The 24,097-nt window shown below is 36.6% G+C and overlaps 1 protein-coding gene across 1 annotated transcript in view; it reads left to right on the top strand.

Annotated features, from left to right (window-relative positions):
- Positions 1-24,097, top strand: part of NAALADL2 (N-acetylated alpha-linked acidic dipeptidase like 2) — a 1,488,397-nt gene that overhangs the window by 350,311 nt on the left and 1,113,989 nt on the right. The window contains exon 4 of the mRNA XM_022571899.2: positions 1-24,097. This exon is cut by the window's left edge and continues 23,888 nt beyond it; it is cut by the window's right edge and continues 59,360 nt beyond it. The gene's annotated coding sequence lies outside the window, so the exon portion shown is untranslated.

The following is a 24,097-nucleotide window of genomic DNA, read 5'->3' as shown; positions in this document are numbered from 1 at the left end:
AAGCTTTGTCTAATTTTCTTATCTTTTCAGAAAAAAACCCAGCTCTTTGTTTCATTAATCTTTTCTGTTGTCTTTTTAGTCTCTAATTTATTACTGCTCTGATTTTTATTACATCCTTTCTTCTACTAACTATGGCCTTCATTTGTTCTTCTTTCTCTAGTTCCTTGAGGTGTGAAGTTAGGTTGTTTATTGAGATCTTTCTTTATTCTTAATGTGGGTGTTTATTGCTATGAACTTCCCTCTTAGAGCTGCTTTTCCTGCATACCCTAAGATTTTGTATTTTGTATTTTCATTTTCACTTGTCTCAAGATAATTTATTTTTCTTTTGATTTCCTCCTTGACCCATTAGTTGTTCAGTAGAATGCTGTTTATTTCACATATTTGTGAATTTTCCAGTTTTCTTCTTGTAGTTGATTTCCAGTTTCATGCCATTGTAGTTAAAAAAGATGCTTGATATTATTTCAGTCTTCTTAAATTTACTAAGACCTGTTTTATGACCTAACTTATGATCTATCCTGGAGAATGTTCCATACCCTTGTGAGAAATATGTATCCTACTGCTTTTGGAATATTCTGTAAACGTCTCCTGAATCCATCTGGTCTAATGTGTCATTTGCGTCCAAAGTTTTCTTATTGATTTTCTGTCTGGATGATCTATCCATTGTTGAAAGTGGGGTTTTGAAGTCCCCTACTAGTATTGTATTGCTGTCTATTTCTCCCTTCAAGTCTGTTAAATTTTGCTTTACATATTTAGGTGCTCCTATGTTGGATGCATAAATATTTACAAATGATATATACTTTTGTTGGATTGATCCCTTTATCATTATATAATAACCTTTTTTTCTTATTACAGTCTTTGGCTTAAAGTCTATTTGGTCTGATATGAGTATAGCTACCCTAGCTTTTTTTTGGTTTCCATTTGCATGGGATATCTTTTCTCGTCCATACACTTTCAGTCTGTGTGTATCCTTGCTTGTGAAGTGAGCCTGTTGAAGGCAGAATATAGTTGGATTTTTTTTTCAGCCATTCTATGTCTTTTGATGGGAGAATATTATCCATTTACAAAGTAATTATTGCTAGCTATTGACTTACTATTGACATTTTATTAATTGTTTTTGGCTGTTTTATAATTTTTTTTTTTTATTCTTGTGTTCTCTTCCTTTGTGATCTGATCATTTTCCATAGTGGTATGCTCAGAGTCCTTTCTCTTTACCTTTTGTGTGTCTATCATAGGTTTCCTTGAGGCTTACATAAAACATCTTATATTCATAAAACATCTTATATTCATCTTATATTCATAAAACATCATATATTCATCTTATATTCATAAGTATTTTAAGCTGATAATTTAACTTCAAATGCATGCTAAATCTCTACATTTTATTCTTCCCACCCCCACGTTTTATGTTTTTGATGTCACAATTTACACCTTTTTACCTTGTGCATCCATTAATAAATTGTTGTAATTATAGTTATTTTAATACTTTTGTGTTTTAACCTTCATACTAGATTTATAAGTGATTTACCCACTAACATTACAGTGTTAAAGTATTCTGATCTTAATTGTACATTTACCTTTACTAGTGAGATTTAGGCTGTTATATGTTTTTCTGTTACTAATTAGTGTCCTTTTATTTTAGCTTGAAGAATTCCCTTTAACATTTCTTGTAAGGTTGGCTTAATGGTGATGAGCTCTTTCAACTTCTACTTGTCTGGAAAATGCTTTATCTTTCCTTCAGTTCTGAAGGACAACTTTGCTGGGTAGAGTATTCTTGTTTTGCAGCTTTTTCTTTCAGCCTTTTGAATATATCATGCTGCTCTCTTCTGGTCTGCAGTAGTTGAGTGTGTGCCAAGACTCATTTTGATGTGGGTATTTTCATGTTCTACTGATGTGTAGGAGTCAGTCACTTGTTTCTGGATTTCTTTCAGATGGAATTGTTCCATGTATAGTTGTAGATTAGCTGTGTCCATGAGAGGAGGTGAGTTCAGGAGTCTTCTATGTTGCCATCTTGGACCAGAACTGGTACACTTTGCTTTGGTAGTTCTCAGTAGCTTATAGCCAGTTTCCAGCTATGAAGTATGGGAGAGATGGAACTATGAGTTCTGGCAAGTCCCTGTGACCCCACTGCAGTTTTATTCTGCATTTTAAGTTTTAAAAAATCTTATAAACTTGGTTCCTTATCTGTACAATGAAGGCTCACAAGGTAATTGTTAAAAAGTAACAAGTAAAATAAAGTATATAGTAATTGAATTTATTACGGTCATTTACTGAACTGCCTACTGAGTACTAGGTACTCCACTAAGTAATTAAGTTGTGTTATCTCATTTTCGTTCTCTCTAGAACCCTTTGAAAATACACTGCTTTGTTCCAATTTTACAAATTAGGATACGGAAGCATACAGTTTATCTAATTTGCCCAAGATCATATAGTGGTAGAAGTCAGATGCTAACTTAAGTTCATCCAACTCCTGAGCTCAGCATCCTTAACAGATACCCTTTACTGTGTTACCATCTAAAATCAGAACTTGACACTGAACTGCTGACTTTGTTAAGTTAGCTCTTTTCTTCTTCCCTTGGACTAGGATTAGGTCAATCCCAGCTGTTAAGGGAAAGAAACAAGTACAAAGAAACTTATTGAAAAATTTTAAAATTTCAGAGTGTTCTAAGTCAGAATTGGGGCTCCATGATGGCTAGACATACTTCAGGGTGTTAAAACATTGCCCCAGAGTCATCCTAAGGCAATTCTTCAGGCTCAGTCCCTAACCCACTAAAACTTATTTAGAAAATCAGATTGCTATGTGCTGTTCATTAGATACCAAGTCATAATTTTAATATTTGCAACAACAGTGTCATTAATAGAAAAATATTAACTTAAAGCCATAGATTTAAAAAGAAAACCATTAATAATTTTTAAAGAACATAGTAAGTGAGCTATATCATTATAATGTATAATTTATAATAAATACATACCATTTACAATGTAATGTTGGGTTGGCCAAAAAGTGCCTTTGGTTTTTAAGTAAAAATAAAAGACACATTTTTCATTTTCACCAAGAACTTTATTGTAAACAACAATGTATTCACCCTTTTGTTCCACTACCTTCTGCCATTTTTCAGGCAACTTCATAATTCCATCCTCCCCAAACTTTTAATCCTTTTGAGCAAAGAACTGTTCCAGGTGCCTTTTACAGTAGTCTCCAAGGGAATTGAAATTTTTTCCATTAAGAGAATTTTGTAAAGACCAAAATAAATGGAAATCCAAAGGTGCGATGTCTGGTGAATACGGCAGATGAATTTCCCAACCAAGCTGTAACAGTTTTTGCCTGGTCATTAAAGAAACATGTGGTCTTGTGGTATCCTGATGGAAGATTATATATTTTCTGTTGACTAATTCTGGACGCTTTTCATTGAGTGCTGCTTTCAGTTGGTCTAATTGGGAGCAGTACTTGTTGGGGTTAATTGTTTGGTTTTCCAGAAGGAGCTCATAATAGAGGACTCCCTTCCAATCCCACCATATACACAACATCACCTTCTTTGGATGAAGACCAGCCTTTGGTGTGCTTGGTGATGGTTCATTTTGCTTGCCCCACACTCTCTTCTATCCCACATTATTGTACAGTATCCACTTTTCATTGCCCGTCACAATTTGTTTTAAAAATGGAACATTTTCATTATATTTAAGTAGAGAGTCACACGCAGAAATATGGTCAGTGAGGTTTTTTTCGCTTAACTTATGTAGAACCCAAACATCAAAGTGATTCACATAGCCAAGCTGGTGCAAATGATTTCCAAAGCTTGATATGGATATTTTGACTATGTCAGCTATCTCGCACATGGTAGAATGTTGACTGTTCTCAATTAATGTCTCGATTTGATGGCTATCAACTTCAACTGGTCTACCTGACAGTGGAGCATCATCCAGAGAGAAGTCTCCAGCACTTTGCAAACCACTTTTGACACATTCAATCAGTCACAGCACCTTCCCCATACAGAGCACAGATCTTTTTTTGCGTTTCAGTTGCGTTTTTATCTTTCGAAATAGTAAAGCATCATATGCTGAAAATGTTGCTTTTATCCTTCCATCTTCAATATTAAAATGGCTACACAAAAATTCACCAATTTTGGGCTTCCCTGGTGGCGCAGTGGTTGAGAGTCTGCCTGCCGATGCAGGGGACACGGGTTTGTGCCCCGGTCCGGGAGGATCCCCAATGCCGCGGAGCGGCTGGGCCCGTGAGCCATGGCCGCTGAGCCTGCGCTTCTGGAGCCTATGCTCCGCAACGGGAGAGGCCATAGCAGGGAGAGACCTGCGTACCGCAAAACCAAAAATGAAAAAAAAAAAATTCACCAATTTTGATAAGTCTTTTTTTAAATGCACGCTGATATGACAGCTGTCACATACAATCTAAGAAAATTGTTTTGAATGAACTTAAAGACAACTAAGTGCTACTAGAGCCATCTTACAGAAAAAAAAAAATGAACCTTTGGCCAACCCAATATTTGAAGCTTCTTGGTGTAAGAGGGAGGTTCCAAATAATGACTGTGAATAAAGAGACATAACCACAGTTTCAGGGGAAATTAAGCAATAAAGTTACTTTGACCCTAAATGTGTTTCTAATTTTTAAGGTACCATGTTTGATCCTACTATGAAACATTCGCTGAAACATTGGACTGACCTCATTTTATTATATTAAATATTCTACATTGATCTATAGATTTGATGGTATCTAGAAAATATTCTATGAATTTAAATTTCCAATTCTCTTCAGTGGAATATATGAATATAATAATATAATGAAATCTTAGTATTTTATGCACTAAAGCAGATTATTAAAAGAGAAAAATGTTGAAGTAGCATTTATCACAGACTCACTCTTTGACTGTAGGAGAGACAGTTCAGTGGGTTTGCAATGTATCTAGTGTTAATGGTGTAGAAAACGAAAAATACCTATGAAAATGTTCAAGTTGCTAAAAATTGTAGGGTGAAAATAATTTGAAATTGGGTTTCTTTAAGGTCCATATATCAGTTTTTTTTTGTTTTCCCTTCTCGTTGGAAACTCAAAAAATTAAAACCATTTTAGATTCATAACATTTTAGATATTTTGGGGAATAAAGTTAACTGATCAACTTCCCCCTCTACTGATTTTAAATTAGGAAACTGAAGGTAAGAAAGAGAAAATAGAATAATAGAGTATTAAAGGAGAAGAGACCTTGGAAACTGCCTAACCCAACCTTCTTTTTGTGATTCAGAGAAATTGAAAAATTTCCCAGGAACACAGGGATAATTACTACCAGAGCCAGTTCTTTCCACTGGCCACCTTCTTTCTACTATCTACTATTTTTATGAAAGTTAAGGTTAAACATCATTATTCACTCACCTGCTGGATCCTAAGTAGAATTACAAATGGTGATTTTTGTGATCATATATGCCATAGTTCATGATCTTTTGTTTCAATCCACAGTTTTAATCTAGGCAACTTTTATGTACCATATATGCAATTTCCTTTTCTGAGACTTAGAAATTAAAAGCAGAAAAAACATATATCACACTGCTGTTAGAAGGTCAAGGTTGACAGTTCTTAAGAATTAATTTATAGAAATTTTGATCATTAATAAAATTAGTCACCAGTAACTTGGGGTTAGATGAGGGTAAGGACATGTACTCTGGCAGTAGTAGGGGTGGGGGTGGAGAGGAGGGGAGAGATGAGATGAATGATTAAACAGATAGAAGTAGAAGTGGTAGTTTTCTTATGGTGTGAGTTTTATAATATAGGAACAATCAGAGGAAACTTATTTGAATGTTGAAAGATAATCTGAAGCAAATGGGACAGAAATTTGTTATGGAGGACTTGGAAATTATACATGTACAAATTACTTTCTACCTGTCTTTGTTTCTTTTCTATTTCTGTGACAGCATGGAAATAATACAAAGAGGCATTAAGTGGCCAGAAAAATAAAAGCCAGCCAAGTGATTGAATTTGGACTGAATAACATCACACACACACACACACACACACACACACAGAGCTTGGCTATGGACAAATTTAGTGTTGGAATTTTTGTGAAATATTTGAACTTATCTAAAGATAATATTTGAACTTATCTAAAGAACAAGTTTCATGACCAGCATGGAGACCGAGAGAGAGAGAGAGAGAGAGAGGAAGGAAGGAAGGAAGGAAGGAAGAAGAAAGGAAGGAAGGAAAAGAGAGAGGGAGGGAGGAAGAGTGGGAGGGAGGGAAGGAAGGAAGGATGGGAGGAAGGAAGGAAGGGAGGAAAGGAGAAAGGAAGGAAGGAAGGTAGGAAGGAAGAGAGGGAGGGAGAGGAGGGAGGAAGCGGGGGAAGGAGGAAGTTTTTCTTCCTATTACACTCCACCTCCCTCAGTGTTTTCACTTCCCTGCCCTTGGCCTTATATTGAAAGGTGGGCAGCCTGTAGTTTTGAAATTTTCAGAAACTTGTCATTTTCATTATAGGAGCTGGGGTGGGCAGGGGGAGGGGATAGGAGTGAATGCAAGTAATATTTGTGCTTTTTTAAGGTTAAATGACAACAGTGTTGTTCAGGTCAAGATCTTGAAGGGTGAATCCTTATTTATTTTTGAAAGCAGGATTTAAGGCAGTTTTGCAGATGACATAGATTTTAATATAATTTAGTAAAATGCCATTTGTTGGCAAAATGATAACATGAGAAATTGCTTGTATTATTTTCTATGACTTAAGTTTTCACACCATACAATACCTGCCTGCCAAAATGAATATGATATCCTCACCTAACAGTGTGTCAGTGAAAGAAGTAATCAGAGTAGAAAGAGAGCCCTCTCGCTGCTACTGTGCACCAAACTCTATGAGCCCATTATAGCTGCCAGTTTGAATGATACTCATACCCAAGACCCTTGGGAAAAGCAACATCACTTCCCCTGCTGGGTCTACTACAGTATCATTTCAGATAAATACCCCGCACAACAGTTTTAAATGTTTGGACATTTTGTTCTCAAATTATTGTACTATCGGTGTTATTTCAGAGGCAGCTTGTAAGGAAAGAGACTTCTGCTTTGCCTGGGTAATGCCTCTTTATACACCCTCTTCTTTCTTGTCCTATTTGGTTGTCATTATGCAATGTTTACGTTCAGTTTTGATATCACATTAACTTCTTGGGTCAGTTTTGCTTTCTAGAATTTGGTCACTATCCATTCCTTAGATATGGCTTTTGGCCCATGAGGCTTGGAATTTTGAGGTGGCCATTTTGAAGCCATTATTTTAATGTGTACTCACAGCCCCTGGTATTGTTGATTTTCACTGAAATTCTTGAGGGCCATTGCTTTCTTCAGTTTATCTCTGAGGCTCTTCTGAGGTGAGAGTTAGAAATGAAATAAAGGTAAGGGATGGTTGACTGTGTCTGGTGTGCACATTATATGTCAGTAAACAAAGCTATGAACTTGTTTCTTTCTTTCAGGTGACATCAAAGGGCAGCCTCCTCACAAAAGCCTTAACAAGTGCCTATGCCAGTTAGGCCACCATCATGGCTTCTTACATTATTATGATTTCTTTCTAGCAGCCTCATTATTTAAACACTAGCTGAATCTTCTTACCTACTCTAGATTTAGAGCGCTCCTTTTATTTAACAAATGCTTATTGAGTGTCTACTTTGGAGCAGGCACTGTTCTAACTACTTGGCATAGATAAGGGAACAAAATGGACAAAACATCTGCCCTCTGGGAGCTTACCTTCTGTCATGGATTAGAGAACATGAAGTACTATATGAAGGACATGAAGTACTACAGAGCAGGCTGAAATTACCCTACTATCTGTGGGCCTTAGACAGAGCCTGAACATACAGCTGTGCATTTTGTGTACTACATAACTCCTGGGAGCGCTACTCACTTAATTGTCATGTGAGCAGTGCTCCCTGGAATTGTGCAGTGCACAAATTCTGCATCCTGGGGTGGCAGCCCTAGTGCTCAGCCAGGTGCAGGTACAGGCAAGAGCTTTTTGTCCAGTCCCACATGGTCTCTTGAGAGTGGATAGACCTGAATTTTCTGCAGGAGTGGGTTTCAGGCTTGATGAAAATAAACACAAATGAGCATTTCAATGGGTACAACTTACAGAAGTTAGAATTCACTGCAGTTCAACAGAACGAATTGATTTAATAGCAAATGGTATCAGAAGACATCAAACTTCAAATCTCCCTGAACCCTGGTGAGATACATGGTCAAGTTGTTGTCAAGGCTAATTTTTCTATCTAGTGTGAGATCTTTCTAGTTACCCTCTTCTAGTTACCAACTTGTTTTTCCACCAAACGTATCTCTTTAAACTTCAGCATAATTACCTTAAATTCCAAAAACTGCCTTTTACAGGCCACTTCACCAGGATCTAACACTCAAGTTCGGAGTAGGTTTTCTCATTGCCCATCAAGCACCATCATATGCTATCTTGCCCCAAATGTTTATGATGGGCTCCTGCCCAGTCACTGTCCACCACTGTTACGATGCTTAGTGGGAGGCCCTGCCCTGGCTTACACATGCCAGAAGGGCTGAGCCTGGCTGTCTTGGCCCAGTCTTACCCTGCCAAGTGATAGTTCCTGACATTGGGACATGTTTACATCAGTGTCCAGGGGTTGACTTTCTCTTTGGACTTTTATTTTCTATTTACACAATCCTCCAAAAATAGATTATCAGGAATATCTAAGCTCAGTTGGAATAACTCCCTTATTCCCTTTTATATTTTTGTTTTCCTGTGAAGTTCCTGATGTAGAGCTGAGTGAATAAACAAGGAATGCACTGGCAGAGAAGAGCAAAGCTTTTGGCTCTGATCAAATTGAAAAGTTTGTGGTTGCCATCTGGGCCAGCAAATAAAGTTGCTGCCAATAGAACAGAAATGTAGAAGTAAAGAGACGGGTTACAAACAATCACCTTAATTTCAGTCTGGGATATTTTGATATAGGTTATGTAACAGTCCTGGGAGAAGCAAGTCACTTCAACAAGTTGGTGGATGTGAAGAAAAGAGAAGTCTCAGAGTACACAGAAAATCTTTCTGGCAAGTTCCTATTTATTTACTTTAGTTTTAGCAATTTCATTTTGCTTTCTTTGAGTCAGCAGATGATAAACTGGTTTCGAGAGGCAGTGCTTTTTATGGCAGTACCTTTAGTGAGGAAATCATGAATTCTTCTGTAAGTAAGCATAATTAGATAATATGATAGGTATATAATAATGACTTCAGTTGGGAGGTAGTATGACTTAGTGGTTAAGAAAATAAACTTTTGAGTGAGATAGAACTAGGTTTATGTTTTAGCTCTGAGAGTTACTGATGATGACCTTGGGCATGTAACATTAACTCTGAGCTCAGTTGCTTCATGTATAAAGTGGAGATTATAACACCTAACATGGGGATGTTGTTATGTGGAATAAGTCAGATAATGTAAGGTACATTCTCCTGTGCTTGACTCAAAATGCAGTACTTAATCAATTGTTGATATTACCATTATTTAATTATTTGGAAATATATTTAATAGGTTTTAAAATAAATAATCCTATTTTTCCTCATAGAAAAAATTAGGAAGATTAGTACATTTTTTTGTCTATAACATGAGTAGATTATAGAATATGGTTCCCTGATGGAGCAGTGGTTGAGAGTCCGCCTGCCGATGCAGGGGACATGGGTTCGTGCCCTGGTCCGGGAAGATCCCACATGCTGCGGAGTGGCTGGGCCCGTGAGCCATGGCCACTGAGCCTGCGCGTCCGGAGCCTGTGCTCTGCAACAGGAGAGGCCACAACAGTGAGAGGTCTGCGTACCGCAAAAAAAAAAAAAAAAAAAAGTTCTGCCAGTTATTGTATTATGCCTATGTCAAAAATCATTCATTTGATTGAAGTTTTTTGCTTTATTATTACACTTTAAAATTATAATTATACTTTTAAAATTCTTTAGTTTTTACACCCTCATTTTCATTTTTAATTTTGCTGATATATTTTTGTGAAAAATCCTTTATATTTGCAATTTAATGCTACCATATTTTAATAAATTAGTATAGTATACCTTTAATTTCATTAATCTATCCCTATGGATGTTTTTAAAAAATTTGGGGTTGAATAATTAAAATTGATTTATTTTTATGTTTACTTTTAAATAAAAGCAAGCAAAGGTATGAGATAAGATGTAACCACTATTTGGCTCCTTAAACAAGTTATTAAATGATAGTGTTTTAATTTCCATTTTTTTCTAAATATTTTATATTATTTTCGTATCGGCCTTTGTTTCCATGGAGTTATTATTATCATTAATATTTATTTAAATGTATTATTAAATTGTATTTGTATTATACTGCTTTCAAAAAATGTAGCCATAACATTGTTCATATTTTTTTTTCATCTACTTGGTGTGATAAAGGCTAAACCTTAGAAGTGTTTTAACATATTGGTGAAAGAATTTCCTCTCTTCATTGTTTGAACGAAGTCATGTATTAGTCAGGGTTCTCCAGAGAAACAGAACCAATATGATATATAGAAAGATATACAGAAAGAGATTTATTATGAGGAATTCACTCATACAATTATGAAGACTGAGAAGTCCCACAATCTAACATCTATAAGCTGGAGGCCTGGTAAAGCGGGTGCTGTAGTTCCAGTCCCAACCTGATGTCTTAAGAACCAGAGGAGCCAATGATGTAAGTCCTAGTCTGAATCTGATGGCCCTAAAACCAAGGGGCCAGTGGCCTAAGTCCTGGTTCAAGTCCGAAGACCAAAGAACCAGGACAGGACATTGATGAACAAGGTCAGAAGATCAGTGTTCCAGCTTAAGCAGAGAGAGAATTCATTTTTACTCCACCTTTTTGTTGTATTTGGCTTTTCAACAATTTGGATGATAATAATGTTTTATCAGCTATCTGGGAATTTCTTAGCCCAGGCACGTTGACACATAAAATTAAGAATCACAAACCATGAGTCCAATTACATATGTAAGCTATATATATATATATGGTAACAAACTATGTATTTAAGTATATTATTGGTGTATCTATTAATCTATTTTCTTTAATATATCTAATATTTAAAAGTGGGACCAAAGGTGGCATATTAGAATACTTCAAAGTATTTTATCATGCTATTATACCTTTCATTTTACATTTTATAATATGATTCATACTGGGCCATGAAGAAACAGCAAAGTAAAGCACAGAAAATGCAGTTTGGACTTTCCTATATCCTCAGTTTTCTCTACCAACATATTTTTTTCCTGCTGTGGGAACCATCATTTTACCGTTTTGAAAACAAGTGTAATTTTCCTCTGCTTTTTTATATTTTTAAAATTTTATTTTCTCTCCTTGAAAAATTATTTAAAATAATTGTCTATTGTCTCTTACTATTGAAATAAAACATCTTTCGCTTTTCCAGTGACCAAATTTAGAGATATAGAGGCCTCCACATTTTTTCCCATACTTTTCTATAAATGCTACAATGAAAAATATTAGATTCCCATCTTTAGAAACTGTATATCAATGATAACATTTTCTGTGAATTCATATTTAGAACAGGAAGTAATCTATTCTGTCATATCTATCTGCACACTCATTAAGCAAAATCACAATTTATACATAAAAACACACACACACGTGTGTGTATGAACTGAACTGTGCAAATAATACACAAATTACAAGTAATAGCTTGCCTCTGAGGACTGTTATCACTGTGAGTTCAAACAAGGAAATAGAAACTTGATATTAGATTTTATGTATGCTCACAGTGCCTGCCAATTTGGAATATGATCCACTGTGTGACAAAAGAGTGATGTATAATCACTGTTTGATCAGAATCAACAAATATTAAAATGTTAAGTTGGGGCAGGGAAAAGCACTGCATTAGAGGTCTCAGGCCGGGAAACAAATTCTATTGGAACATGGGTGATTCTGTTACTTCTCATCTGTGATTAGTAGGGTTAGAAGTATTACAGATTAATGGATTTCATGTATCAGTGAAAAAGCAATTCAAAATAAGAGTTAATAATTTACTAGGTTATTTATATTAAGGAATACATAAATGATATTAGAAACTGAATATTTTTTTGAATATTTGAATTGTATTTTATTTAATTTTTTACACAACAGGTTCTTATTAGTCATCAACTTTATACACATCACTGTGTACATGTCAATCCCAATCGCTCAATTCATCACACCACCACCCCCACCCCGCCCCACCGCTTTCCCCCCTTGGTGTCCATACATTTGTTCTCTACATCTGTATCTCAACTTCTGCCCTGCAAACTGGTTCATCTGTACCATTTTTCTACGTTCCACATAGACACATTAATATACGATATTTGTTTTTCTCTTTCTGATTTACTTCACTTTGTATGACAGTCTCTAGATCCATCCACGTCTCAATAAATGACCCAATTTCATTGCTTTTTATGGCTGAGTAATATTCCATTGTATGTATGTACCACATCTTCTTTATTCATTCATCTGTCGATGGGTGTTTAGGTTGCTTCCATGACCTGGCTATTGTAAATAGTGCTGCAATGAACCCTGGGGTGCATGTGTCTTTTTGAATTGTGGTTATCTCTGGGTATATGCCCAGTAGTGCGATAGGTGGGTCATATGGTAATTCTAGTTTTAGTTTTTTTAAGGAACCTTCATACTGTTCTCCATAGTGGCTGTATCAATTTACATTCCCACCAACAGGGCAAGAGGGTTCCCTTTTCTCCACACCCTGCCCAGCATTTATTGTTTGTAGATTTTCTGATGATGCCCATTCTAACTGGTGTGAGATGATACCTCATTGTAGTTTTGATTTGCATTTCTCTAATAATTAGTGATGTTGAGCAGCTTTTCATGTGCTTCTTGGCCATCTGTATGTCTTCTATGGAGAAATGTCTGTTTAGGTCTTCTGCCCATTTTGGGATTGGGTTGTTTGTTTTTTGATATTGAGCTGCATGAGCTGCTTGTAAATTTTGTAGATTGATCCTTTGTCAGTTGCTTCATTTGCAAATATTTTCTCCCATTCTGAGGGTTGTCTTTTTGTCTTGCTTATGGTTTCCTTTGCTGTGCAAAAGCTTTGAAGTTTCATTAGGTCCAATTTGTTTATTTTTGTTTTTATTTCCATTACTCTAGAAGGTGAATCAGAAAAGATAATGCTGTGATTTATGTCAAAGGGTGTTCTTCCTAAGTTTTCCTCTAAAAGCTTTATACTGTCTGGTCTTATGTTTAGGTCTCTAATCCACTTTGAGTTTATTTTTGTGTATGGTGTTTGGGAGTGTTCTAATTTCATTCTTTTACATGTAGCTGTCCAGTCTTCCCAGCACCACTTATTGAAGAGACTGTCTTTTCTCCACTGTATATCTTTGCTTCCTTTGTCATAGATTAGTTGACCATAGGTGCGTGGGTTTATCTCTCGGCTTTCTCTCTTGTTCCATTGATCTATATTTCTGTTTTTGTGCCAGTACCATACTGTCTTGATTACTGTAGCTTTGTAGTATAGTATGAAGTCAGAGAATGTGATTCCTCCACCTCCGCTTTTTTCCCTCAAGACTGTTTTGGCTATTTGGGGTGTTTTGCGTCTCCATACAAATTTTAAGATTTTTTGTTCTAGTTCTGTAAAAAATGCCATTGGTAATTTGATAGGGATTGCATTGATTCTGTAGATTGCTTTGGCTAGTATAGTCATTTTCACAATATTGTTTCTTCCAAGCCAAGAACATGGTATATCTCTCCATCTGTTGGTTTCACCTTTAATTTCTTTCATCAGTGTCTTATAATTTTCTGCATGCAAGTCTTTTGTCTCCCCAGTAGGTTTATTCCTAGGTATTTTATTCTTTTTGTTGCAGTGGTAAATGGGAGTGTTTCCTTAATTTCTCTGTCAGATTTTTCATCATTAGTGTATAGGAATGCAAGAGATTTCTGTGCGTTAGCTTTGTACCCTGCAACTTTACCAAATTCATTGATTAGTTCTAGTAGTTTTCTGGTGGCATCTTTAGGATTCTCTATGTATAGTATCATGTCATCTGCAAACAGTGACAGTTTTACTTCTTCTTTTCTAATTTGTATTCCTTTTATTTCTTTTTCTTCTCTGATTGCCATGGCTAGGACTTCCAAAACGATGTTGAATAATAGTGGTGAGACTGTGCATCCTTGTCTTGTTCCTGATCTTAGAGGAAATGCTTTCAGTTTTTCACCATTGAGAATGATGTTTGCTGTGGGTTTGTCATATATGGCCCTCATTATGTCGAGGTAGGTTCCCTCTATGCCCACTTTCTGGAGAGTTTTTATCGTAAATGGGTGTTGAATTTTGTCAAAAGCGTTTTCTGCATCTATTGAGATGATGATATGGTTTTTCTTCTTCAATTTGTTAATATGGTGTATCACATTGCTTGATTTGCGTATATTGAAGAACACTTGCATCCCGGGGATAAATCCCACTTGATCATGGTATATAATCCTTTTAATGTGTTGTTGGATTCAGTTTGGTAGTATTTTGTTGAGGATTTTTGCATCTATATTTATCAGTGATATTGGTCTGTAATTTTCTTTTTTTGTAGTGTCTTTCTCCAGGGTGATGGTGGCCTCATAGAATGAGTTTGGGAATGTTCCTTTCTCTGCAATTTTTTGGAAGAGTTGGGGAAGGATGGGTGTTAACTCTTCTCTAAATGTTTGATAGAATTCACCTGTGAAGCCATCTGGTCCTGGACTTTTGTTTGTTGGAAGATTTTTAATCACAGTTTCAATTTCATTACTTGTGATTGGTCTGTTCATATTTTGTATTTCTTCCTGGTTCAGTCTTGGAAGGTTATACCTTTCTAAGAATTTGTCCAATTCTTCCAGGTTGTCCATTTTATTGGCATGGAGTTCCTTGTAGTAGTGTCTTAGGATGCTTTGTATTTCTGCGGTGTCTGTTGTAACTTATCCTTTTTCATTTCTAATTTTATTGATTTGAGTCCTCTCCCTCTTTTTCTTGAGGAGTCTGGCTAATGGGCTATCAATTTTGTTTATCTTCTCAAGGAACCAGCTTTTAGTTTTATTGATCTTTGCCATTGTTTTCTTTGTTTCTATTTCATTTATTTCTGCTCTGATCTTTATGATTTCTGTCCTTCTGCTAACTTTGGGTTTTGTTTGTTCTTCTTTCTCTGGTTCCTTTAGGTGGAAGGTTAGATTTTTTATTTGAGATTTTTCTTGTTTCTTGAGGTAGGCTTGTATAGCTATAAACTTCCCTCTTAAAACTGCTTTTGCTGCATCCTATAGGTTTTGGATCATTACATTTTCATTGTCATTTGTCTCTAGGTATTTTTTTATTTCCTCTTCGATTTCTTCAGTGAGCTCTTTGTTATTTAGTAATGTATTGTTTAGCCTCCATGTGTTTGTGTTTTTTACGTTTTTCTCCCTGTAATTCATTCCTAATCTCATAGAGTTGTGGTCAGAAAAGATGCTTGATATGATTTCAATTTTCTTAAATTTACTGAGGCTTGATTTGTGACCCAAGGTGGGATCTATCCTGGAGAATGTTCCATGTGCAGTTGAGAAGAAAGTGTAATCTGCTGTTTTTGGGTGGAATGTCCTATAAATATCAATTGAATCTATCTGGTCTGTTGTGTCATTTAAAGCTTCTGTTTCCTTATTTATTTTCACTTTGGATGATCTGTCCATTGGTGTACGTGAGGTGTTAATGTCCCCCAGTTTTATTGTGTTACTCTTGATTTCCTCTTTTATAGCTGTTAGCAGTTGCCTTATGTATTGTGGTGCTCCTATGTTGGGTGCATATACATTTATAATTGTTATATCTTCTTCTTGGATTGATCCCTTGATGATTATGTATTGTCCTTCCTTGTGTCTTAAATCATTCTTTATTTTAAAGTCTATTTTATCTGATATGAGTATTGCTACTCCAGCTTTCTTTTGATATGCATTTGCATGGAATATCTTTTTCCATCCCCTCACTTTCAGTCTGTATGTGTCCCTAGGTCTGATGTGGTTCTCTTGCAGACATCATATATATGGGTCTTGTTTTTGTATCCATTCAGAAAGCCTGTGTCTTTTGGTTGTAGCTTTTGATCCATTCATGTTTAAGGTACTTATTGATATGAATGTTCCTATGACAATATTCTTAATTGTTTTGTGTTTGGTTTTGTAGGTCCTTATCTTCTCTTGTGTTTCCCACTTAGAGAAGTTCCTTAAGCATTTGTTGTAGAGCTGGTTTGGTGGTGCTGAATTCTCTTAGCTTTTGTTTGTCTGTAAAGCTTTTGATTTCTCCATCGAATCTGAATGAGACCTCTGAATGAGATCCCTGAATGAGATCCTTGCCAGGTAGGTTAATCTTGGTTGTAGGTTCTTCCCTTTCATCACTTTAAGTATATCATGCCGCTCCCTTCTGGATTGTTTAGTTTCTGCTGAGAAATCAACTGTTAACCTTATGGCAGTTCCCTTGTATGTTATTTGTCATTTTTCCCTTGCTGCTTTCAATAATTTTTCTTTGTCTTTAATTTTTGTCAATTTGATTACTATGTGTCTCAGTGTGTTTCTCCTTTGGTTTATTCTGTTTGGGACTCTCTGTGCTTCCTGGACTTGGGTGGCCAGTTCCTTTCCCATGTTAGGGAAGTTTTCGACTATAATCTCTTCAAATATTTTCTTGGGTCCTTTCTGTCTCTCTTCTCCTTCTGGGACCCCCATTATGCCAATGTTGTTGCATTTAATGTTGTCCCAGTGGTCTCTTAGGCTGTCTTCATTTCTATTCATTCTTTTTTCTTTATTCTGTTCCGCAGCAGTGAATTCCACCATTCTGTCTTCCAGGTCACTTATCCGTTCTTTTGCCTCAGTTATTCTGCCATTGACTCCTTCTAATGTAGTTTTCATTTCAGTTATTGTATTATCCATCTCTGTTTGTTTGTTATTTAATTCTTTTAGGTCTTTGTTAAACATTTCTTGCATCTTCTCGATCTTTTCCTCCATTATTTTTCCGAGGTCCTGGATCATCTTCACTATCATTCTAAATTCTTTTTCTGGAAACTTGCCTATCTCCACTTCATTTAGTTATTTTTCTAGGGTTTTATCTTGTTCTTTCATCTGGTACATAGCTCTCTGCCTTTTCATCCTGTCTGTCTTTCTGTGAATGTTGTTTTTGTTCCACAGGCTGCAGGATTGTAGTTCTTCTTGCTTCTTCTGCCTGCCCTTTGGTGGATGAGGCTCTCTTAGAGGCTTGTGTAGGTTTCCTGATTGGAGGGACTCATGGTGGGTAGAGCTGACTGTTTCTCTGGTGGGCAGAGCTCAGTAAAACTTTAATCCGCTTGACTCTTGATGGGTAGGGCTGGGCTCCCTCCCTGTTGGTTGTTTGAGGCACCCAACACTGGAGCCTAACTGGGCTCTTTGATGGGGCTAATGGCGAACTCTGGGAGGGCTCACGCTAAGGAGTACTTCCCAGAACTTCTTCTGCCAGTGTCCTTGTCCTCAGAGTGAGCCACAGCCACCCACCGCCTCTGCAGTAGACCCTCTAACACTAGCAGGTAGGTCTGTTTCAGTCTCCCTTGGGGGTCACTGCTCCTTCCCCTGGGTGCCGATGCGCACACTATTTTGTGTGTGCCCTCCAAGAGTGGAGTCTCTGTTTCCTCCAGTCCTGTCGGAGTCCTGCAATCAAATCCCACTAACTTTCAAAATCTGATTGTCTAGGAATTCCTCCTCCCATTGCCAGACCCCCAGGTTTAGAAGCCTGACGTGGGGCTCAGAACCTTCACTCCAGTGGGTGGACTTCTGTGGTATAAGTGTTCTCTAGTTTGTGAGTCACCCACCCAGCAGTTATGGGATTTGATTTTATTGTGATTGCACCGCCCCTACCGTCTCATTGCGGCTTCCCCTTTGTCTTTGATTGTGGGGTATCTTTTGTGGTGAGTTCCAGTGTCTTTCTGTTGATGATTGTTCAGCAGTTAGTTGTGATTCTGGTGTTCTTGCAAGAGGGAGTGAGAGCACATCCTTCTACTTTGCCATCTTGGTTCAGGGCCCTGGGGAAGTAAGTACTTTTTATCTTAATTTTTTTTACATACTTAAAATAATTAACTCAATTACTTTTAATATCCTTTTTTTCCACCTTTTTCTAAGGTACATTTTATAATCAAATTCTTTCATTAAAAGATAAACTTCATAAATTTCTGTCTGGGCCTTGTCTGAGGCATCATTAGTTTAGAACTTATAGAGTCTGAATTCTTGAATTTCTTTTGTTGTTCAAATATCTGAGTGTCTGTTTTTGTCACTTTGATCATTCATTCATTATGCTTTTAAAGTTAAATTTATTTTTCAAATCCAGCACTCTGTTGCCTGTCAGGGATATAGGTGAGAGGTAAAGCCCCTGATGTTTAGTGGAAAAGATACAAACATATACAAATAATTGAAAGATAAAAATATTAGAGTAAAACCAAATTATAATAAGAATACCCCTACCTCTGTCTGAGGAAGTTGGATAAGGCTTTAAGACAGAGGTAACATCAGAGATGTGTATTGATATAAAATAAAAAATTTCTATTGAGTTCAGTATAAGGTTCTATCTAACACCCAATGCAGTACTTACTAGGAAAATGGTTGTTACTGAGTGAATAAAGAATGGGGAAGGTAGTATGCTGGCATAGAAAAGCATACAGGAACATGGTTTGTTGATGGTGTATGTATTGGGTGTTGCTAATATATAGGTCCATGAGATTTGGTGAGGGAATGGCCAGAAATGAACATAAAGAAGTAGCGTGGAGCCTGATTACAAGGGTTTTGTATTTTTTTCACTAATATGGTCAGATTGTATGCTATACACAAACCAGGATCAGTAGAAATTTGGCAGTAGGAGAGTGATATATCTGATCTGTTATTTAGAGATGCTGCAAGAGAAGAAACTGTTGGAGAGATTGTTGTGTTAAGAGTGTAAGAGAGATCAAAGCTCTAGTAGAATTTTGGAGGGAGTTTTAAGAGAAGTAGGAAATTCCAGAGACATTTCTAGGATAAAACTGATAACATGTCATGACTGACTAGGTTTAGAAAGTGATGGAGAAATAGGAAAAGATTATTCTCTCCATGCATACCCTCAAACTTTTATCTACACTCTTATTAAACCCACATGGATAGACTTTGGCTTAGATATGGGGGACACAGAGATAGTTTGGACCCAATATTTGCCCTTGTAAAACTCATTGCTTGGTGTTTCTCCCAGTGAGATTTTAGTTTTGATGATCATGACTTTAATTGATTCATGCTTTCCTGATGTATAGGGTAAGACTAAGCTTTCCTAAAATATAGAAATTAATCAGTGGGTTAAGTCTGCTTGCTTTCTTGAAATCTTCAATCTTTTGTCTTCAATATTTTGATGTCACTGTGCTGGTATGCTACTCTCTTTTTCTTCCTAAATGACTTAGAGGTTGAAAATATGTGTGCAGGACTTCTCAAGAATAACATATTACTGCATTAGAGAGAAGTAGAAATGTATTACCCACCAGATGTTTATTGTAGTTTGCTTTTGAATATTTGTAGATTGAAATTGAGTAGAGAGGATGTTGATTAGCATGCAGATTTTTTCAATTGTCTGTAATAGGAAACGAATTGGTGTTTTCCTTAAAGAATGAATTTGAGGAAATGTGGTTTGAAAAGTGTAGTGTTAATCGCAGTGATCCAAGTAGTAGAAACTATTGATTGAGTAAAATAAGCAGTTTTGATTGTTTAACTGCAGGCTTCATTCTGGGAAACCAGAATTAAATGGTGGTAATAATTGCAGTACTTAATACATGAAAACTCTGACCTAACACTGGGTGTACCTTTACAAAGATTAACTCATTAAATTATGTGACTTAAATTCTGCATTCTGCCCCTCTGTCATCTGCCCACCCCACCCTTTTCATTATCCCACCTCCCCTCTCCTAATACTATTCATCTAACCCACAGCTTCTTACTGTTAGAATCCCTGTGCTCTGCAAGTAGCTGTCTTACATGGAATACAATAAATTGGTACACCTCTGACTACCTTCTGTGGCATCCATGTGGTCCACCAGAAACTCATATATCCTTGCCATGCCAAATGGTGGAAATATAGGTTGACCCACTGGTATGTCCTAGCTTAGATATACTATCTCTCTCCAGTACTCTTCTGAGACAGATCTTCTGGTTAGCTGCCCAAACAGACATCTAGCCAGGGAATGAAATACATGAATCCCTTTCTTAGAGGCACCCCATATAATCTCTCAGTAATATCTTCACATCCTACTCTTGGCTTTAGGGAGAGACTGTAGCCTCTCATCGTGAACATTGATTCCTCACAAAGCAGAGAATTTAATGACAACCCTGTCCTTTTACAGATTCTACAGAGGAGATGAAGTGATGGCTAGTGGTAGCAAGGCCAGTTTTGCCTCCTTTTAGTAAGCTCATGTCTCATCCCCACTTTAGGTAGCTCATAGACCATTCCCTTTTAAGCATGGATTGCTTAGCACCTTTGACAATTCTGCGTCAAAAGGAAAAATCTCACATAACATCCTGTTGCAGGTACATCCTAATATACACACCTATGCACAAAATGAATTCTGGACACCTTAGTTATCCTAATCACAAAAGTAATAGAAAAGTAAGCTTCTAAACAATGAGAGAACACTTTCTCAGAGAGCCATGGCTTTCACGTTGTCCAAAAGAGGAAGGTTAAAACCTTAGAATTATATGCAAATTTAGTTTAATGATGTTACAAATTTGGTTGTTTGGTTTTCACTTCAGATCTCCCAAATAGAAGAGCTAGGCTGCTCTATGCTTATATACTGAGAAATGACAACTGTCTAAAGGATTGGGCACATGTCCTCCTGCAGTCCCATAGTGTCAGTGTTATGAGTATAGTGTGTTTCAGAAAATAGGATAGTGTATAAAAAATAAATTTTTAATGCCTTTATTGAGATAATTCATATATCTCAAATCTACCTATTTAAAATATACAGTTCAGTAGCTTTTATTATATTCAGAGTTATAATGTGCAACCATTACCACAATCAATTTTGGAACACTTTTGTGCTCACTTTGGCAGCACATATACTAAAATTGGAATTTTAGAACACTTTTCTCACCCCCCAAAATAATCCTATGCCAATTAGCAATCACCTTCCATCTCGTCATCTTCCCAGGCCCTGACAACCACTAATCTACTTTCTGCCTCTGTGGATTCGTGTATTCTGGACATTTCATAAAAATAGAATCATACAATGTGCCATCTTTTGTGGCTTGTTTCACTTAGCATATTGTTTTCAAGGTTCATGCATGTTGTAGCATGTATCAGTATCTCATTCATTTTTTATTACAGAAAAAAATTATAAATAAATTGTAAAGACTCTCTGTTGCAAGTTGGGTTCTCCACAAAGGAGCTTAGAGATGGAATTAGGCATGCAAAAGATTTACTGGTGAGTAACATCTGTGAAAGGAAAAGAGCAGAAGCAGGGTTGTATAGGGAGGCCATTAGATCACAGTGCACTTCTCCCACCAGGATCCCCCAGAGCAAAGCTTGCCCATTGGAGGAGTCTTCCTCTGGAAGGAAATGCTAGGCTCTGGTACTACTGCCTTGCTTGGTGATTGGCCAGGGGCTGTCCTGAGAAGAAGCTGGAAGCTGAGACAAACCATACTCCTTGCTGGTGGGCAGCAAGTCCTTTCTTAAAAAGCAGTCTGGTGTCACATCTTTATGACTAACATGGCTAAAATAAGCATCCATTAAAAACAAAACAAAACAAAACAGCCTCAGTTATCTGAATGTGCTCTCTGAGAATGTTGGATTAAAAATAAGCCTCCACTGCATATTCATTTGTTGTCTTTTCTTCCTTAGCAGTTGGAAAGCAGAGGCTCTCACTTTCTTCCTTGTTTTCAAGTGACCAAATTATTTAAATTGAAGTGTAGTTAATTTACAATGTCGTGTTTGTTTCAAGCGTACAGCAAAGTGATTCATATATACATATGTGTATACATTCTTTTTCAGATTCTTTTCCACTACAGGTTATTATAAGATATTAGATATAGTCCCCTGTGCTATACAATAGGTCCTTTTTGTTTACCTATTTTATACATAGTAGTGTATATATGTTAATCTCAAGCTCCTAATTTATCCCTCTCTCCTCCATCATCTTCTTCCTTTCTGAGTCAACTTTCTTCAAGTAAGAATCTTTACAGACAGTGGGAGCTCAATAAATGCCATTGATTGACAGACCTGGACAAGCAAGACAAATATGTCTTACTTGGACCTAAAATCTTCTTTTTGGCACACAATAAAAGAGCCCCATAACTCTTGTCACTCTACACCAAGATGTTCTACAGTTTACAAAGTGCATGTGAAAATTGTCCTGAGACTGTTGGGTAGCCTCCCAAAGGGTGTGCAGCTAGGGTAATGATAGGGGCAATAGAAACCATGATTCTATACCATGCTTACTGCTCCCAGCGCACTGACAGATCTCATTGGCAGTGAATGCCCATGTTTAGGTTATAGGCTTTAAAGACTCACACCTTTGTTAATACTGCAGCTCCATAGCTCCAGAACTACTTCTTATTGAAATCTTCTTATGAATAACATTGAACCATGTGCTCCATCCAGTCCCCAAGTGCCCAAAACCTTCCTGAATTCCACATACCTTGTTGTGAACTGGAAAACTAATCTGTACTCCCTCAGCCATGAAATTTGCCACTCAGAAAACTACATATTTGTAATTTGAAAACCTGCAATGATGCACTGTAACTGAAAGATGATCTAATCTCTAGGCACATATTGCTTTTGGTTTTCATTATTGAAGCTGGAAGAGATTTCTCTCATTTCAATGATGGATCTCTATGTACTTCTTATGAATCATGGTGGCAGTGTGATAAAATCAAGACATTTCATTGATTCAGTTATGAAGGACTTCATTGCTCACCATGGGTGATAAAAACTGCATCATTGTTTACACATAATATACATATTTAAGAACATAATTCATTTCAGAGTGCACAGCACATTATGTAATCATAGAGAAAAGCTTTTTAAAAAATTTTCCCTAAATTCCTTTGGGGCAAAAAGCAATAGAACAGCTTTGGAAAATAATAGAAAGCCATACAACATCAGGAATTAATTAACTAAAGTTTATTGCTTCATACACTTTAATTTCAATCACAGTACTAATGAGTAAAGTGATTATGTAATTTGTCAATTGTCATAATCATTTCAAGGGACAGAATACTGCAGTCTCCTCCTTGTTAACTTGGACACCTGTCTGGAAACTACTGTCCTACCTCCTTGTAAAGAACCTCTCTCTATGAAATCTAGATTAAATTAGCAGAATATTTTGACCAAAACATACATGTATTTCATTGTTTATTTTAGTAGGATATAAAAAATTATGATACAACCCTTTGCCACCAAGTGTTCTCCTTTCTCTGTTCTAACACAAGGACATGGTGGAAATTAATAAATAAAACTGGAACTCAAACAACTCAAGTGATTAAAGAGTTTGAAAATATTGAAAAAATATATTTACACTTAAAAGATTGTTAACTGTTAGACTTAGAAAAGCAACAGTACATTTTTTGAAGATGATGAAAGTCAAATGCACCTAATACTATCCAATGTAGGCCTGAGAACACTATGTCTACTGTGAGAAAACAATAACATGGCTGATAAATTACACTATTCTTTCTGTGTTGATGAGAGATTTGATTTCCTGAAGGACTGAAAGTTAAAGGAATGAAAAAATACAGCAAAGGATATCTCTACTCTCAACCTGTTCTGTTTAATGTGGAGCTTGGTCCATCTGCTGTTTCTACAATTTGACACTCTCCCTTCCACGTATGTCTGCATAGGCACACTATACTCCGTCTTCACTTCATGCTTCAACAGGCTTCATCTTCAGTTCTCTTGTGAAAAGTTGACAAGCGGACTTTAAGGAAAATCAAGGTGGTCTTTTGAATGCCATAAAATGGTCTAAAAAAATGCACATAGACTACAGTATTATTAGGAATGAATATACGTTTCTTCTAGAGATGGTATGGTACTGGTATTCCAGGGTTATGCCAATCACACAGATTTTCAACCTGTATTGAGTGAATATTTACTATCTGCATATTGGTACTGTTCTGGGCATTAATACTGTTTCCCAAGTAGAGAGACATTCCATAATCTAGG

The sequence above is a fragment of the Delphinapterus leucas genome, chromosome 4 (assembly GCF_059928025.1).
Source record: "Delphinapterus leucas isolate spDelLeu-1000000601 "Yukka" chromosome 4, BTC_Dleu_Yukka2, whole genome shotgun sequence".
In the NCBI taxonomy this organism is placed as follows: Eukaryota; Metazoa; Chordata; class Mammalia; order Artiodactyla; family Monodontidae; genus Delphinapterus; species Delphinapterus leucas.
The sequence above is the reverse complement of the archived record's forward strand: the minus strand, read 5'-3'. Positions and strand labels throughout refer to the sequence as shown.